The sequence below is a fragment of the Polypterus senegalus genome, chromosome 13 (assembly GCF_016835505.1).
Source record: "Polypterus senegalus isolate Bchr_013 chromosome 13, ASM1683550v1, whole genome shotgun sequence".
In the NCBI taxonomy this organism is placed as follows: Eukaryota; Metazoa; Chordata; class Cladistia; order Polypteriformes; family Polypteridae; genus Polypterus; species Polypterus senegalus.
Window position 1 is genome coordinate 19809598 of NC_053166.1, and position 17949 is coordinate 19827546.

The following is a 17949-nucleotide window of genomic DNA, read 5'->3' on the forward strand; positions in this document are numbered from 1 at the left end:
TGGACTCAATAATTGTGAAATGGAAGAGGTTTGCAACTACCGAGTCTCTTCTTAGAGTTAGTTGTCCAACTAAATGAGCAAATGAGTTGGAAGGACAACCATCTCAATAGCACGACTTCAGTCAGGCATTTATGGTAGGTCACAGGCTAGGTCGAAGCCACAATTGACTAAAAGTCATTTAACAGTTTAATGTGCTCTGAGAGTATGAGCAAAAACATTCTCTGGTCTGATGAGCAGAACTCTAAGGACTATTTCTGATGAAGACCAAACACTGCTCGTCAACTGTGTAATACCATCCCTTGAGTGAAGCAATGGTGGTGGCAGTATCATGAAATGATGTTGGTGCTTAGTAACAGGGAGTGGGGGACTGTTCAAATTTGAGTGAAAGATGAATGTAGCCAAATACAGAGAGGTCTTTGAAGAAGACCTGTTTCAGAGTGAGGGTGATAGTTCCCCTTTCACCATGGAAATGTTGGAATGACTTTGGGTTACAAATATCTGACTTGAGTGGCACAGTCAAAGCCCAGATTTAAACCCCATAGAACATCTTTCTGGAGATCTGAAAATGGCAGTGTACCCATGCTTTCCATCTTTTCTAACGTAGCTTGGGGCAACCTTCCCAAGTTTAGGCGTGGGAAGCTAGTATGCAAAAGTGGGGCATCTACAAAGTACGCAATTAAGGGCCTAAATACTTCTTTGAATAAGACAGTTTTTAATTTTATTTTATATAGTATTTGTAGACCTTTCTGAAAACATGAAAACATTCACACCATCATTATGGGTTATTGAGTGTTGGTTGATTGGCAAAAATAGCAAATGTATCCATTTCAAATTAAATCTACAACAAAACAAAGTGCGCAAAAAATGAAGAGATCTGAATGCTTTCTGTATCCACAGTATACTTTGAAGAGTCCAGGGTTCATATTTGAGTAGCACAGTACACAAGATAAGGACCAATGCTTAATAGGACACACATCCATCACAGGGCACTCTCACTGTACTAATTTAGAGTTGCCAGAAAACACACACATCACTGAAATGGGGAATGGACACCAAAGTTCAAAAAGAAAGACCCATGCAGATGCAGGAGCAATGTGCAAATTTTGCACAGCAAGTGACCACAGTGGAGGTTGAAACCAGGACTATAGAGGTATCAGGTACTTTGTTACTGTAGCACCCCATAATATGGTCACAAAAATACATTAAGGTTATATCAACTCTGAAAAATGAAAAATGTTGGTTAGAAATGTGGTGGCTATTAAACCTTTATCAGGTAAGGTATAGCAGAAGAAATGCATTTTTTAGCTATTTACCTTCAGCCATTTTTTTTCCTTTTTTAAAAATCACAGAAAAATGCAAATGAATGTGGGGCTATGAACGGAATGAACTCATTTGCAAGAGGAAGAAAATAGGTGGAATTATGTGCAAAAAAAAAAAAAGGTTTTTAATCCGTAATCATTTAGATATGTAGAGATATAGGTCAGTGAGTGTGTCTTTGTACATACACACACACACCAGTGCTAGAGAGAGATGTAATAAGAGAAATGTTTAATGGAAGAGAGTATAATATTAAGCTTGTTCATTGGCTCGTTATTTATGCTGTCAGCCGTTAAATGTCTTTTTCAAGGAACAGCAAGTCCCTAAACTGCACAGCTTTTAAGATGTTTTGCGTAAGTTATAGACATGACAGACGGAAAAAATTTTATTTTCATTTTAATTTTGACAGCTAATGTTTGCATTATTAAATGAATACTTAATTTATTTTAAAGACAATGTTCAGCAACTAGCAAGGAAATATACGTTAATACCATTGCAGAAATGTCCTCCTTATAGTAGCTGCCATATAAATAGTTAATCATAATTTACTTCGTTCCCTGATAATACTGTAATATAGATGGACATTTGATTGCAGTCATCTTACTGGACAGTACTGGAGTTTGATGTTTCTTTCAAATAAAGATTAAATAAAGTTAAAAAAAAACTAGTTAAAAATAACAATATAAACACAAAAAAACATACATAAGTGACTTCAAGTCCTTTTCCATTTTTTATTTAAAGAACACTTTTTCTATGTTTTGATTGACGCATTTTGATTATTTACTGCATACACATACCTTTTTAGCTTAACTGCTCATTTGAAGATTTCAATAAAAAAAAAAAAAGTACCATATTATACCTTATGAAGTAAAATTGCTGTATTCAGTATATTTTGTTATTAACATTGTAATCTAAACTTTGATAATTCCTTTTTCGGTTAAAATCAATAATGGTTTAGTTTTTTTTTAACTTATGTAATGCACAGATATGAAAATCTCATTTGATTCTTAAAGGTCTTTATGATGTACAATCTGGATGGAATATTTTTTTCTGGCTTTTCTGATGTTAAATATAGGTTAATTCCTGCTGTAGTTTTGGAACTGGGTTGATTAATTATGGCAGGGGTAGTCCACTCCAATCCTGGAGAGCTGCAGTGGCTACAGGTTTTTTTTCCATCCCAGTTTCTTAATTAGAAGCCAATTCTCACCAATAATAGATCTTATTTAATTCCATGGCTTGCTAGTGTTTTAACTCTACCATGTCAGTTCATTCCTAAATAATAGATTTTTTTTCCTTTCTAGTGGATACATATATCATCCAAATGATATGAAGCCTAAAATGGATGAGTAATTTTCAGTTCTTCACTTCTTCTTCCGTTTCCTTCTGAGTACTTAAACCAAACAATGAGTGATGAATACACACAGGTGGAAAAAGAAACAAGCTAGATATAGAACTGCTGGTTCCTTTGTCATTTACATATTATTGCTAATAAGGAGCTGTTAAAACAATGAATACAACTGTTTCAGGCTAAAATAAGCAATTAAGGGTTCAAAATCTTAACAAGCGAGACAACTAAAATGAAGCAGAAAAATGTGACGTGAGCAAATCAATAAGAGCTTCATCATCAGTGAATGATTTCTCATGAAGCAATTGGGTTGGAACAAAAACCCACTACGGCCCTCCAGCACCGCTGTTGCTCAGCCCTGATTTAATGGGTCTGACTCTTAAATAGTCAGTAAATTAAATGAAGTTAATTAGTAGCAAAAACTAGTCACAAATTAAGGAAACAGAATGAAAACCTATGCCCACTGTGTCTCTCCGGGATCAGAGTTAGCTACCCCTGGACTAGAGATTCATGGTGGAAAATTGTGGAAACTAAGGCCTTGTCCACTTTATTATGTTTTTGTTTACAAATGCAGACATCAGTTGCAGTTTTCTTCTTTCATCCACACTACTCCAGAGTTTTCAACCCTGAAACACAGAGACTTTTGACGACGCTCACCAGACCTGTATACAGTACTTCTGAAAATGCAACCTCAGTGTTGTGGTGTGTGGACGGGCGAAAAACAGATTTTTGAAAACATGCACTCTTTATTGTTTTCTGATTGGCTTGTGCTTACTTACATAGCCCTTCCCTGATCAAACATCATATTCCCTGACTGGTCACCTTTCACGGAATGGAAATGTTTTCCAACATAGTGGGCTTAGAACGGATTCCTTCCATGGCTCTAGCTCTGTTGCTTACCTCTGTACATCTAAGTTGCATTTTGTACAATTGGATTGCTGCAGGCACAAAAGGCAAATAATATACTAGCCAGTATATTTTGCCATAAATCCTGTGGGTGGTGGCATTGTTACTGTCCCCAAAAGGATTTTTCCATTGATGTGTGCATGCTCAGTGTATGCCAGTGTCTGTCATATGCATTTTCTGTCATTTTAGTGTGGTGGAGATGCTTTCGTAAATAATGTGAAAACATTAGCGTGAATGAAAATGGTTTTCATTTTAAAAACACCATTTTTAAGTGAACATGTGGTAATGTCGACGTTGGCTAACTTTTAGTAGATGACTTTTCTTGTGAAGATAAGGCCTTAAGGGTCTTCAAATGAAAACATAAAAATATTATAAGGTAATGACACCAGAACAGTTGTGCCAGCTAGAAATTCTTCAAGAAAACTGCCTTTTCTAAACTGTATACTGTACTCATCAATTGGATTATTCAATATATTGGTTGATTTCAGTTTCTCAGATTCAGTCATTAATTTTTTTTTTCATTTTTGTGAACAAGGAATGTTTCTTATTAATGATTGAAAATGTATGCACCATTTGCATAGTTGCATAGGCATGAGTCTTTTCTTCTCCCACAGAACTTGCCACTTAACTTTTTCTTATGTCAACAGTGTTAAAATTAAAGTCACTGTAAACATAAGTAAAATTATAAAAACAAAAGTGTAACAAATATAGTTAATTAAACTTCAAAGAAAATATTTTAGAACAGGTGAGAATTTGAGAGTATTCTTATTAATAAACTATAAAATTGCTAAAGAGAACTTGACACAGGGATGTGAAAGGTTTGAAAAGCATATTGCTTGCAGTCAGTCATTTTATATTCAGTGTGAACTGAATGATCAAGTCAAGGTTGTCATTTTTTTGTTCCTCCTCACAAGGTTATGGATTATTCCCATCCAGCTCTCTGAATGGCCCTGTTGGTGAATAAGATGGCCTTGACTTTATGTGAATCCCAAGAGAGCCGGGGTTAGCCAGAGCCTGGATGCCATATATATATTATAATAGCTGCCTCAGATGTACGCCCACTAAGTAATGTTGCATAATCATCACGCCTACAAACATGTAGTATCTTTTTTTTATCCACAGGACCAGTGATTTGGCCTAATGTGTCAGAGAAACCTGCACACCTTCATACAGAATGACTGACTTAAAGGATCCAGTGCTGTCTTTGTTCCCCACCATGGATTCATAAAAGATACCTAAATGTAATTATGGGGAACTCAAGAAAGTGAAGTGAGTAACATTTTAGATGATTGATGTTTGCTTTATATCACAATTATTAAAATTAATGTAAAAATCCTTGAGATGATATTGTTTTGTCATAATATTTACTGATATCAAGCTTCCATATATGCTGTAGCTTTGTTTTTATGGGTAATAGTTTTAATTGTGATGTACAAGCAGCACATTGTAAATCCTTATGAATTAAAGAGAATCTGCAGTCCTAAAATGCTGCATGTCAAGCAGATTTTTAAAAGAACAGGATAGCCTACAGAAATGTTTAGAATTTAGAGCAAAGAGCATAAAGTGATAAGTCTTCCTGCTAATTTATTAGCATATGTTTGAGTAGTTAATGACACAATCCATAGTTTTACTAATAAGTCTAGAGACACATATGGGCAGTGTATGGCAAAAGTATTAGACCCTTGACCAATTCACAATTTTTCACTGAATTTTTGAGATTTTTTTAAAATTTCAAATAAAAGTTTAATGTTATTTAATAGAGGCATTATTTTACATCAGTGTTTTTGATAAACAGCTCACCATTAAGGGATAGTTATTAACATTATGAATTTGAGGGTTTGCTGCGAAAATGAGGATTTAAATGCATTCTGTAGAGGTTGGAGATAAAATAATATAAATGGAGAAAGCAGAAAAAGGGGGAACTCTATAGCTGAAAGTGTAGTATTGCCCAGAGGGGACTGGGCGGTCTCATGGTCTGGAATCCCTGCAGATTTTATTTTTTTTCTCCAGCCGTCTAGAGTTTTTTTTTTTTTCTGTCCTCCCTGGCTATCGGACCTTACTCTTATTCTATGTTAATTAATGTTGACTTATTTTATTTTTTTACTGTGTCCTCTATTTTTCTATTCTTCATTATGTAAAGCACTTTGAGCTATATGTTTTGTATGAAAATGTGCTATATAAATAAATGTTGTTGTAGTACAGGGGCTCCTGTCAACCATATCAAGAATTCTGTATAACATTTCCATGTATAAGTGGGTGGCACAAAGGATGCTTTAACTCAAAAAGTACCATCCGGAGTCTGGAAAAGACATGTGAGTGAACCACTTGGGATGTGAATGTTGTGGTCAGATAAGAATGAGAGAGAGCATTTTGGCCAGAGTTCACAGATTATGTGTGTGATGTACAGTAACATTAGGTTGTAGGACAGCTTCTTATCAGCAGGTGCTGGGCATCTGGTTCAAACAGAAGGAATAGTAGACGGTGGTAAAAACAATTAAATCCTATAAGAGAACCATTTTGATAGAAGACTGAAACTTGGCAAAAATGTTCATCTTTCACAAGTAAATTGATCACTATCACAAGGCCAAAGTAGCCTTGCAGTTAAGGACAAAAGGGCGAATGTCAAACAAATCTCAGCTAAAGCCCAGCCTCAGTCTCACTGAAAATCTGTCTTATTACTTGAATATTGAGGGGTGCAAGTGCCATCCAGCTGCCTGAACAACTAGTAGCGAATCGGTCTTGAAGAATGGGCAAAAATCACAATTTGCCAAGTTTGTTCATACTAACCTCAAAGACGTAAAGCTGTGATTGCTCAAAAATGTAACTCAGTAAATTAATAAAGTGTAACAATTTAATAGTTATGCAGACATTTTTTGCATTAAGATTTTTTCATATATATATATATATATATATATAAAACAGTGCCATGTTAAAAATAGTTCTTAGTTTAAGTGCTTTGAAATACAAATATCACCGACAATAAAGGGTTAGTGTGGGATTTCTTATTCAGTAAAATAGACAATTGGTCAAGGGTCTGAATTCTTTTACAAGGCAGTGCATATATAAATAGTGACCTGCCAGGATGAAAGCAGGCAGGACTGTTTAAGAGAAAATCTTACTAGTGCAGGAATAGCTTCACCTAGTGCCAGTGTGGATAACCAGCCCATAGGAAGCAGTAGAGGGCAGCACAAATAAGGCAGAGCTGGGACCGGAGTAGAAACATTTAGTGTACCCTAGAAGACTAGGAGTCAGTCCACCTAGCTATTGTTTTGAATGCTTGGTTCTTTGACCAGAGTGATGTTTTGGGGGAGAAATTGTTCCCCATGCCACCACATGTTCTGGGTGCATACCTGTGACCTGGTTTTAGATATAAGGGAGGATGTTTTATGCTTAGTGTACTTGGCCCTTTTAAGTGCTGTGGTACCAAGTTAACCTTTGTTTGTCAGAGGGAGCTCTGAGTAGCTTGCCCCAAGAGTTACTGAGAACATCTCAGAATCCAACAGTAGTTTTAAAATGCCCTGCAACTAGTGGTCCATTGAGTGTGGAATTACACTAAAAAGTGTGTGTGTGTGTAAAAGATAGGGATAATGAAACAAAACAAAAAGACAGGGAAATTAGTGTTGGAGTCCCACATGATGCCCTGTTTACACATTCACGACTGGTGATGCTATACAAGTGGTGTTTTGCTGATGTTTTGAAAATAATCGTCAGAAGCTCAGAGCTTTGTATTCCTCCAAAGTTGGTCTTTGAATGAATGCAGATTTCCGATGGGACTCTCGGTTATTTACTGCTTTCGCAACAGAGAGTTTGACTTTGGCCAGCAGAAAAGTAACATCAGTGGGCCTCCGGGCTTTCCTCTATCTCCAATCTATAGAGACAAATAGAAGAGAAGTTAGTAGCTATGTCACATGTAATTCCTTCCCTGTCTTTGTTGAGCACAGACCTACAAAATGCTCCCAATTTTAACGTGTCTGGTATATATACTCTATATAGCAGCACCAAGTGCCCAGTGGATTCTCACCCTTTACATTGCTCTATTAGGTAGCTTGCTATTGTTAAATGGATGGCTTGCTGTTTCCACCACTAGTTGGAATTCTTTTGTGACCTTGGCAGGTTTGCCATTTTTATAGGTTGCCCTGCAGCTGGCTCTGAAGCTATTCATTTGCATGATGCAGTTCTAGCTCATTCTGTTGGTAACTCATCACAAAGTCATCCCAGCCTGATGCAACTTGTCAGCACTTCTACTGATATAAAGTATGTAATTATATGGGTATGTGCTGTATATTATACTGTATACGGTGTAAATGGTTTAAACTGTGTGTGTGTGTGTGTGTATACATATATGTACGTATACATACATATATATATACACACACATATACATACATACGGATGTGTGTACATACATACATACATATGGATGGATCGATCAGGGGTCGGAAAGTCCCCTAACCTGTACACAGACAGGCAGACGACACAAGTCCAAAAGCACACATTTTATTTTACCGTTGCCTCTACAGTACAGCACGTAAACAACCATAAATTCTTCACAATAATGCCCTTCTCTCTCTTTTGCTGTCTGTTTCTCTTATCTGCCACCTGCACCACTCTACAGTCGTCCTTCTCCCGACTCTGGCTCTTGGAGCAAAGTGAGGTGGCCTCTTTTATACAGCACCCGGAAGTGCTCCAGATGCTCTTTGGTCATCCGGCAGCACTTCCAGGTGTGGTGGAAGTGCTGCAGTCCAAGGCTCCACAACTGTCCAGGTTCCCCCGGCATTGGCCTCAATACAATCCAGGGGGGTTGACTTCTTGTGTTTTAGGGGAGTTATTGGCTCAAATATGTCTTTTCCCCTGGTCCTTCCATCACAGGGGGTCCCGCTTGGCATATATATATATATATATATATATATATATATATTAATTAATATTTATTTATATATATATATATATATATATATATATATATATATATATATATATATATATATATATATATATATACCTACGTAAATTAATATTAAAAGGTGCCTGTCCTGCTTGTATTTCTGTATGTATTCTCAATACCATATGGTATTAATCTTTATAAACAACAGTCAGGCTTTCTTTAATGCTCTTAATCAAAAGTAGTCTAGTAAATCACTGTAATAAATGTTTCGTAGAATATTGTGAACATGTCCTTCTTGGAATGTATTCTGCATCACAAATAAATAAATAACATGCATCCTATTAATATGCACTCTTGGTGAAGATAAAATTGCTCAATCACTCCAACTGATGAAGCAATTTCTTCCTTAGCCTGTGGTTCTCCTTTTGGTAATTTCTTACATTATTCTTATTTCTATAGGACATTTTTGTGTAATGAGGTTTTGTCTAATTTTACTATTCTATGTGCATTTAGAGGAACAGTGGAAAGAAAAGTAAGTATTTTTCTTTAATGAAACTGGTTTTTAATTCTCTGGATTGTACACTGAAAAATTGCTGTAGACCCCTTCTGTTGGATTACAAATTGAGGCTTTCTTTGGAATTTTAATTTCGGCAGAAACAACAGCAACAATGTTTATTTATATAGCACATTTTCATACATGAAAGTAGCTCAACGTGCTGTAGAATATTGATAGTTAAACATAATTTCAAAAAGAAACTAATCTAAAGAAGAGTTATTTATAGCAGTAGAAAATCTTAATGTCCAGCTTGGCCCAAATAATAATGGTTTGTTTTTGTTTTGACCCTAATCATAAAAAGAATGCCTCAATGGGTTTTAACAGACCATGTTTTTAATTGAATCTAATTAATTAACTGCAAAGTCTTTGAAAAATGTATTGAAGTCCAACTTGCAGTTTTGAATTTGAGTCTGTGTAGTGCTCAGTGTCAGACTGTGAATGTTCTAATTTTATATTTTCCCAACTTGGATACTAACCTTCTGAAACATTTTTTTAGCTCATGACGTTGCAGCTTGGATTCCAGAAATTCTTGATTTTCACTTGGAGGTCTTCAAACGTGCTGATCATATTGATCATGTTCTTGTCTTTCTTTTGCTGATCTGAATAAAGTTGGTTGAGTATGCCAGTCAGTAGTTAGAAAATGTCAATTCTATGGGCTAGCAGCTGTCTATGTTCAAGCCAAGTTTGTATTCTGTATGATTAGAAACATAAATAAATGTCTTGATCATAGGTAGCAGCTTTCAAAACTTTTGCAGCCTGATGTTCATGTAAATAAGGAGAAAGAGAACTATATTAGTTTATTCCAGAAATTACAAAATGGGCATCTTTTTAGAGATTTTGTCCATACTGAACAGACCAGACACCTGTCATTGACACATCCATCATCTCTTTCATGCTTAATGCTTTAATGCACAATGCTTGATGGTAGAGTATGCAATGGCAGTGAAGGAAATCAGAAAACATGTAATCCTCATTTTATATTCCAGTTAACCAACTGGATCAGCCTGTAATCATAGGTATGCTGTCAGTAGTGATGGATAATAGCTTAGACACATGCAATCCTTGTTTTGTCAACAAAATCTCTGAAAGCCATAAAAAAAGTCTTCTCCAAGAGTGTGTTCTTTCAAATGCTAAACCATGAGCATTTCTTCCTTTGTTGTCATATCTTCAAATACCATCCTAATAATAATGCACATCTGAGTTCTGTCACTGATGTCTGTTGACTCATCTATTTGGTTTAAAAAGCAAATGCACCGTTCAGTGTTCCTTTTAAGTGGCTGTTCTAAATCAGCGGCCTGGTTATAATATTTACATAAAAATATGATGCATAGTATAAGGTCTTTCTAATATATTATTGAGATAAAGATTTATCAGGTACTAGCCATGGTACCTGTTGAGCACCTTGCCTTATGTGTACCTTCAGTGCCTTTTGCTCTGTATTTGCTTCTGTGATTGTTTCTTAACCAGTGCTGCCCCTCTTGGGCATGTTCTCAAAAGCCCGTTTCTCAGGCTGTGCCATTTTTTTTCGAGACACCTTTCTCACCTCCTGTCCGGTTTTATACTTTCCATCTTTGAATACAACTCTCTCAGCATGCCTCATATGCCTTTACTCCTCCTCCAAACTGGTTATCTTGTTTTCCGAATTCTGAGATCTTGCCCTTAGAGGCACAGTTTCAAAGAAGACGCCATATCTAAAATTGGCAATTAAAAAGAAAATAGTTAAAATGGTCAAAATAACACAGACATTGGATGGTAGATAACTGGAGATGCATGTTATGGTCAGCGTGCTGGAGTCATCATTTCACAGTTAAGGATGACTCTCTAGTATTTAGCTTGTATTAAAATCTTAGACCCAGTTTGCCCTCTTCTCTCAAGACAGTAAAAGACATGTGTGTAAGAAATCCTCAGTTTCTTGGCAGCCATATGGAATAATCTTCATTCTACCTAAAAAAAAAACAGATTAACCTGTTAAACTGTTTAATTTTGTTCATTTTTGAATGCGGAACTGAACTTTATAAAGAGAATAACATGTTTCAGCAGTGCTAATGCAATTGGAAAGGATTCTGTAATAACAAATTAACATTTAAACATAAATAATTAAGGAATAGCTAAGCGGCTTATTATTAGAATATTGAAGGAATGGTTTATAAAAATAATGCTTTGCAATCATATATCAATAATAAATTAAAAATCAGTCATTTGAAGCAGAAATGGACATTAGAAACACTTGCTATATTTTTAAATTAATTTCATGGAATCTGGATTAAAAGCTATTAATTGCTATCAAAAATTGGAATCACCCAGAAAGCTTCATAACTTTTGAATGCTGGTGTAGTGTATACAGTAATCCCTCCTCGATCGCGGGGGTTGCGTTCCAGAACCCCCCGCGATAGATGAAAATCCGCGAAGTAGAAACCATATGTTTGTGTAGTTATTTTTATATATTTTAAGCCCTTATAAACTCTCCCACACTGTTAACATTATTAGAGCCCTCTAGACATGAAATAACACCCTTTAGTCAAAAGTTTAAACTGTGCTCCATGACAAGACAGAGATGACAGTTCTTTCTCACAATTAAAAGAATGCAAATAGATCTTCTCTTCAGGAGCAGAGAATTTCAGAGAGAGAGAGAGCGCTCGCAAAGAAAAGCAAACAATCAAAAAATCAATACGTGTGCTTTTAAGTTTGCCGCGGCATTTTTTAGAGGAGCGTCAGTATCTTCTAAGCAAACAGCCCCTCTGCTCACATCTCCTCCGTCAGGCGCAGAGAACGTCAGAGAGAGAGAGAGCGAGCGAGATTAAAGCAAACCATCAAAAACTCAATAAGTGTGCTTTTGGAAGAACCGCGATAAAGCGGCATTTCTTAGAGGTGCGTTCGTATCCACTAGGCAAACAGATTCTGTGCAAACAGCACCTCTGCTCACAGCCCCTCCGTCAGGCGCAGAGAATGTCAGAGAGGGTGAGAGAGAGGCAAAGACAAGCAAACAATCAAGCTCCGCGCGGGATGGATGTCTTATAGCATTGAGGAGTTTTAGTTAATATGTAATACATGCTCTGATTGGGTAGCTTGTAAGCCATCAGCCAATAGCGTCCCTTGTATGAAATCAACAGGGCAAACAAACTTAGGAAGCGTGTAGCATAAATTAAAAGACCCATTGTCCGCAGAAATCCGCGAACCAGCGGAAAATCCGTGATATATATTTAGATGTGCTTACTTTTAAAATCCGCGATAGAGTGAAGCAGCGAAAGTCGAAGCACGATATAGAGAGGGATTACTGTATAATGCATTTCACAATAGATATCACTAAGCAGCATTTTACAGAGCATACAAAATACATTGCAGTTGGTGGATCCATTTTCTGAACTCACTTTTTCTATTATTTGTTCATAGAGAGCAGAAGCATGTCCTGGTAACAAGGCAGGAACTGACTCTTTAAGGGACACTAGGTTGTTTAACAGCACGTCCACACGCAGACCAATATTCAGTCATACCAGGCCAGATTATAGTCTTATGATGTTTGTTTTTTCGATGTACCAGGAAATTATAGTTCTTGAAGAAAAAGTGGCATACATGGGGATAATTTTCAAACTTCGGTCATATATTTGAATGCTGGTCCTCAGGTAATGTCAAAATTAAAATAAAAAAAAAAAAATACAAAAATCATTATTGAAGTGCTAACCTGCCTATGTTTATCACCCAGCATCTAAAAGTCTCTATTAGATATTATTTTCAAGACATGTTTAATTTTTTGCAAACGTTTTTGACTTTAAAGAAAGTCTCTTCACTGTCTATGGGTTAATTAGCTTTCTATTTGTCAAAGACAACAGCTGTAGCCTGTTAAACAATATTACATAAATATTTCTGTAGCTAGGGTGAGCGATGACGCTATTGTTTCCAGTTATAGATTACACCAAAGTGGAGGCTAACAATGATTGTCTTCCACCTGATGTCCTAATTTGAAATTCTCTTTCTTTAAATAGTCCCATTTGAATTCTCCTAATACCATAAAGTGGAGGATTTGGGGGAAATATTTGAACACTAAAGTCATGAATGAGAGATCAAATGTGTCCTTGTGATTTGCTACAAGTTCTAAACTAATACAACACTAATTTAACTCTTATCTGTAAGCAGTGGAAGGCTGTTGTTTTGAAATTTTAAAGTTGCATAGCTTATCAGGGCCTTTTTTTGTTTGTTTCTACTTTTTGCTATGCTGCTTAGGCTTTCACAGCTAATTTTAGTGTCTCTCATTTTATTCATGTACAAGGCATTGATTTTTTTGCCATGCTATGGAAAGAATTTTACAAAAGCATAAATTATGTATTCCAGAGCCAAAGGAGTCATGCAAGGAAAATGGAAGGGAAAATGAATGTGCTACACTCAAATGGACTTTATCAGATGCAAACCCAAAGGTTATTATAGAGCTTTTCATTGCTGTTTACTAGCAGCTTTGGGTCAGAAAAGGACAATATTTCAAATTCGATGATTCTTGCTACTAATGATATTACTATTTTTTTGTATAATTCATCAGTGATATTTAGAGTGATGAAAGTAGCCTGGGGTACAGACTAAGAAAGAGAGCTTCTTCTGTTTTACTTGGGAGTAAATTGCTGAAAATGAATTGCATAATCTGTGAAATGAATATCTGTGGTCTTTTTTTATTTTTATTTTTAATATTAAGATCCTACACTCTTCTGAGTACTTATTTTGCTGGCTGATATCTACTGTTTCTTCAATATTTTCAAATATTTTTTATTTTGCCTTTTTGCAATGAATATAGTTTTAGGCAAATGTTACCCTAGCAGGTTTGTAGGCTTACAACGATGTCGACCACCTTCTCCTTTACACCCCTTGTATTTTCTGAGGTCCTTTGGTATTTCCTCAAAGCTGCTCTGTGTTTACATTGCCCATCTCTGAGTATTTGCTATCCTAGGGATACTGACATGTAGTGGGAATAATGCATGGAGCTTACCTTGGATAAGCTGTACTTGCGTGTAAACTACGCAAGGTTAAGCCTATGCTGAAATCTCTTTACGATGACACTCCAGTGCATCAAAAGAATTTTGTTCAAATCCACCAAAGACTGTTTTCTGAAACAATGGCTGGTATGACAGTTATTTTCCACATGGCCCAGCCATCCACCTTGTTTTTTTTTTTTTTGCATTCATTATGGAGCAAAATCTGTTCATAATATAACAGAAGAAAGAATAGCTTTTGATCTAAGTACTTATTGCAGATAACAACTTGGAACAAATAAAACAATATGCAGCAGTTGTAATTAATATCTGATTTTTAGAAAATGTGGCAGCTGTCTGCACATGAGAGGTAGGATGAAATTTAGCAATATGCCCAGTATAATGCCCTAATTTGCACAGATTTTAGAATAGCTAATGTTGATTTCAACAGTTGTTCTTTGTCAAGAACTTGTTTATTATACTTACTGTATATAACAACATGAACAAATAGAGCAGTATGCAGTAGTTGGAATCTTAAATCTAGACAGTGTAGCAGCTGTCAGGCTGTGTTGTGCTAGGAAACGTAGGTGCATAACACACGAGAGAACGAACCGCTCAAAAGTCCTCAGGACAACAGCAGGATCAGAAAACTGCTGAGAAGCTAAGGATTGTTTCTGCTTTTTAAAGATTTCCCGCCTCATAAACCTAATTGTCCTCTCGTTGCTGCAGTGGTTAGCCTTATATCTCTAGAACCCTGCGTTCAAATCTCTGATCTTTCACTCTAGGAGGGTTTGGTGGTTCTCTACACCTCTGTGTAATTAATTTCACTTCCAATATTCCAGAGATGTGTTTTTAGGTTAATTTGGCTCTGCACTAATAAGTCTGTGTGTGCGCGCATGCATGTATTACTGCATATGAGGGGTAACATAGACTTGTACCCTTTACAGGAAAATTAGACTTGTTCATAAACAATATTTTAACGTCAAATGTACCCACCTCAAGTGCTCATAATGTTGCTTATTTTACATTTAATGCATTTTACTATTGTGATTTATGCTCATCTGGAACTGGTTCTGTGTTGTGCCCAATGATGTTTCAATTACCCAAAATTGGACTTGTCCGATATTAAACTATGGCTTAATAGCTCCATCCCCCCATAGTGCTGTATATTGTACATTTAATACATTTTATAAAGTTGAAATATAAAATGTCATTCGGTGATGCTGATTTTAAAATAAGTAATGTTTATTTCAACATTGTTCATTGTCAAGAACCTGTTGACTGTATTATGTGGATAGGTGTTCCCTACTGCATTGCTGACATGATGTTGCTTTGATCTGAACATTATTATGGAGAAAAAGATGAAAGAGCTGGAGTTAAAGATCCTTATGAAGGCTTTTATTGCTGTCTGCTACATGAATTGTAATTCAGTTCAATTCAGTTTATTTTTGTATAGCATGCTTCATTGGGTGTAAGTTAACAGATAAAATGCAATTATAACTTTTCAAATCACTAATTACTTAATAAGTACACATAAATATACAGATTTGTTTAAATACACAGTAAAACAATGCACTTCTAATCTGAAAAGCATAAATGGAACCTAACAAATCATGTCCGTTAGCATTATTGTTGAGCATTTGCTAGCAGACCAAGAAGAAGCCTCCTTGGAGAAAATAAACTTATGGGGTGCCCACAGTAAATTATACCAGAAAAAGTCAAAGACACAGTCTGAATCAGTCATAGTCCTGGAGATCCTGACCAACTGGCTCTCCTGAGCACACTACAGTATAAGTCCGTGCAGGGCCATCTAATCTGAAAACCGAGTCTTTTCAGCCACTTATTCCAAAACTCCTGTATCTCGTATCTTTCCCATGTGTAGGAAAACAGCTTTGTAATTGTACAGTAGAACAAAGTGCCACAGCAGTTCACTGAGAAAAAGATCATAATAGAGGAGGACTAGTAATGGTACATAATTATTGTAATACACCTATTTTTATACAAATGACTAACAGAGATGCAATTTGTACATCTAGTCAGTCAGACTAAGTAGTGACTCTTCAGCCTGAATTCAAAAGCTTTGATCAAAGGGGCTTCTCTTACAGCTGCAGAACAACTTGTGTAAAACCCTGTAGCTAATGGCTGAACGTCTCTGTTATTTTTTTAATCCTTATACTCTGTAGTAGAGCAGTATCTTGAGATCTTTTAAGTTTAGTGTAGTTTGTAGCTAATGGTAAGTTCATATAGATAAGTGCACAGCCTTGGCTATTTAAAGCTTTATATTTAAGAACAAGAATTGTTAATTCAGGCCTGATCTTAAGTGGAAGCCAGTGTAACAGTGAAAGAATAGGAGTTATGTGGTCCTACTTTCTATTTGTTGTAATAATTCTTTCAGGATTGTAATGAGGGCAGAAAGTACACTATATTAGAATTACACATGGCCATGTCCTATTGGCTGTGGCCCTCCTGAGTAGCGTTGCAGTATCTTTGGTTCAGAACTGTGCCTGGTCGCTTTCTTTGTGGAGTTTGCATTTTTTATGTTGGTGAGGGGAGTCTCTGGCTGTAATGGTTTATTCTCATTTTAAAGACTTGCAGTTTTGAGGAACTGGTGACTCTGATTTGGTACAGGTAAAAAATGAGTATGACTGAACCCTCTGATTCAGTGTTTTCCCATCCAGGGTTTGTTCCTGTATTGCACTTTGCGGTTTCATAGTCAGGAAATCCATGGAATATTGAAAATGAGTGCAAAGTTTATAAACAGTATGAAAAGCTGGCACGGTGTTGCCAGGCACCATGTGAGTGATTTTTTCCTGTCCAGCTAGGCAATTTTGAACTCAGTCTGTCAGGAGTACAAAAATCAGTTTGGATGGCTATGTTTGAGCTTGGTTTTAGGAACATTCTTGCTGGGCAGTTTGAGAAGAAAAATTGTGCTCTTTATAAATGTATGTTTTAGGTAAAATCACCGCAATTTGGTTTAAGGTATACCTTTCTTAATTGGCAAAACATTGAGTGTTCCAATTAATTTTCCAATTAGCATAAAGTAACACCTCTTCATATAAATATCTTGAAAGGGAATAAAAGGAGGTGGGGGCACAAAAAAAATGAAACTCCTTCAGTGCCTAGTAGAATTAATTTTCCAGTAAGCTGAGCCAGTCACTTGAAGAAACACTGAAACCCATTGAGATGTGTGTGCTCTTCACATCTGTATGTGAATATTATACAGTTAGTCTATATTGACTAAGAACACAGCATGCCCAAGGAAGATCAGGGACAACTGGGAAATGACTGAGGGGAGGATGCATAAAAAGGAGGTTTCTGTGCTTTAGTTGCATTAGGGCATATTTCAAGCCCTCAGGTTTCACATTTATCTTTGAAAACTATGATGTGATTAGCTATATTTACCCTTTGTCTGGTTTTGATGTAGATGTCACTGCTTAGCTTAAAACAAAGTATATGTAGAAATCTGTATGTTGCTTTATTTATATATATAAATTATTTATTTATGTCTTAGTAATGTGCAATTGCATCTAACAATACAATTTCCATTTGTCTTTATCATTTTTTTTATTTTGCTTAATAACATTTTTCTTTTTTCCTGAATGAGCTTTACTTTTTAAATTTATTATAGGTTCTTTAAATACACCCATTCCATAGGGCAACCAGTTTCTGTTGAAGTTAATATTGTAGTGGGTAGAAGATGGTAATTGATGCTTGTTAGGGTGGCTTATAATGACCCATGCAGTTACCTTTATATTTTCTAATTCTGTGCTAATGCATACTCCTCTTTTACCTATTTTAATAATATTCTCAGCTATGACTATGTCACAAGAGGAGGCTCTGCTGGTCCGATCAAGATAGACAGACATGAGTTTTATTTATCTCCAGGGGAACATTTGGCTTTTTATGAAAGATCTTTATATAAATGTATAAATAGTTAAATGTATATATATATATATATATATATATATATATATATATATATATATAT

At 35.9% G+C, this 17949-nt stretch overlaps 1 protein-coding gene across 2 annotated transcripts in view; it reads left to right on the top strand.

Moving 5' to 3' along the window:
* The window catches only part of LOC120543163 (bifunctional heparan sulfate N-deacetylase/N-sulfotransferase 1), a 247751-nt gene that overhangs the window by 82902 nt on the left and 146900 nt on the right, over positions 1-17949 (top strand). The window contains exons 2-3 of one of the 2 annotated variants that reach the window (XM_039776066.1): positions 4691-4837; positions 13336-13418. The gene's annotated coding sequence lies outside the window, so the exon portion shown is untranslated. The remainder of the gene's footprint in view (positions 1-4690; positions 4838-13335; positions 13419-17949) is intronic. The other variant, XM_039776065.1, reaches the window with a different exon arrangement.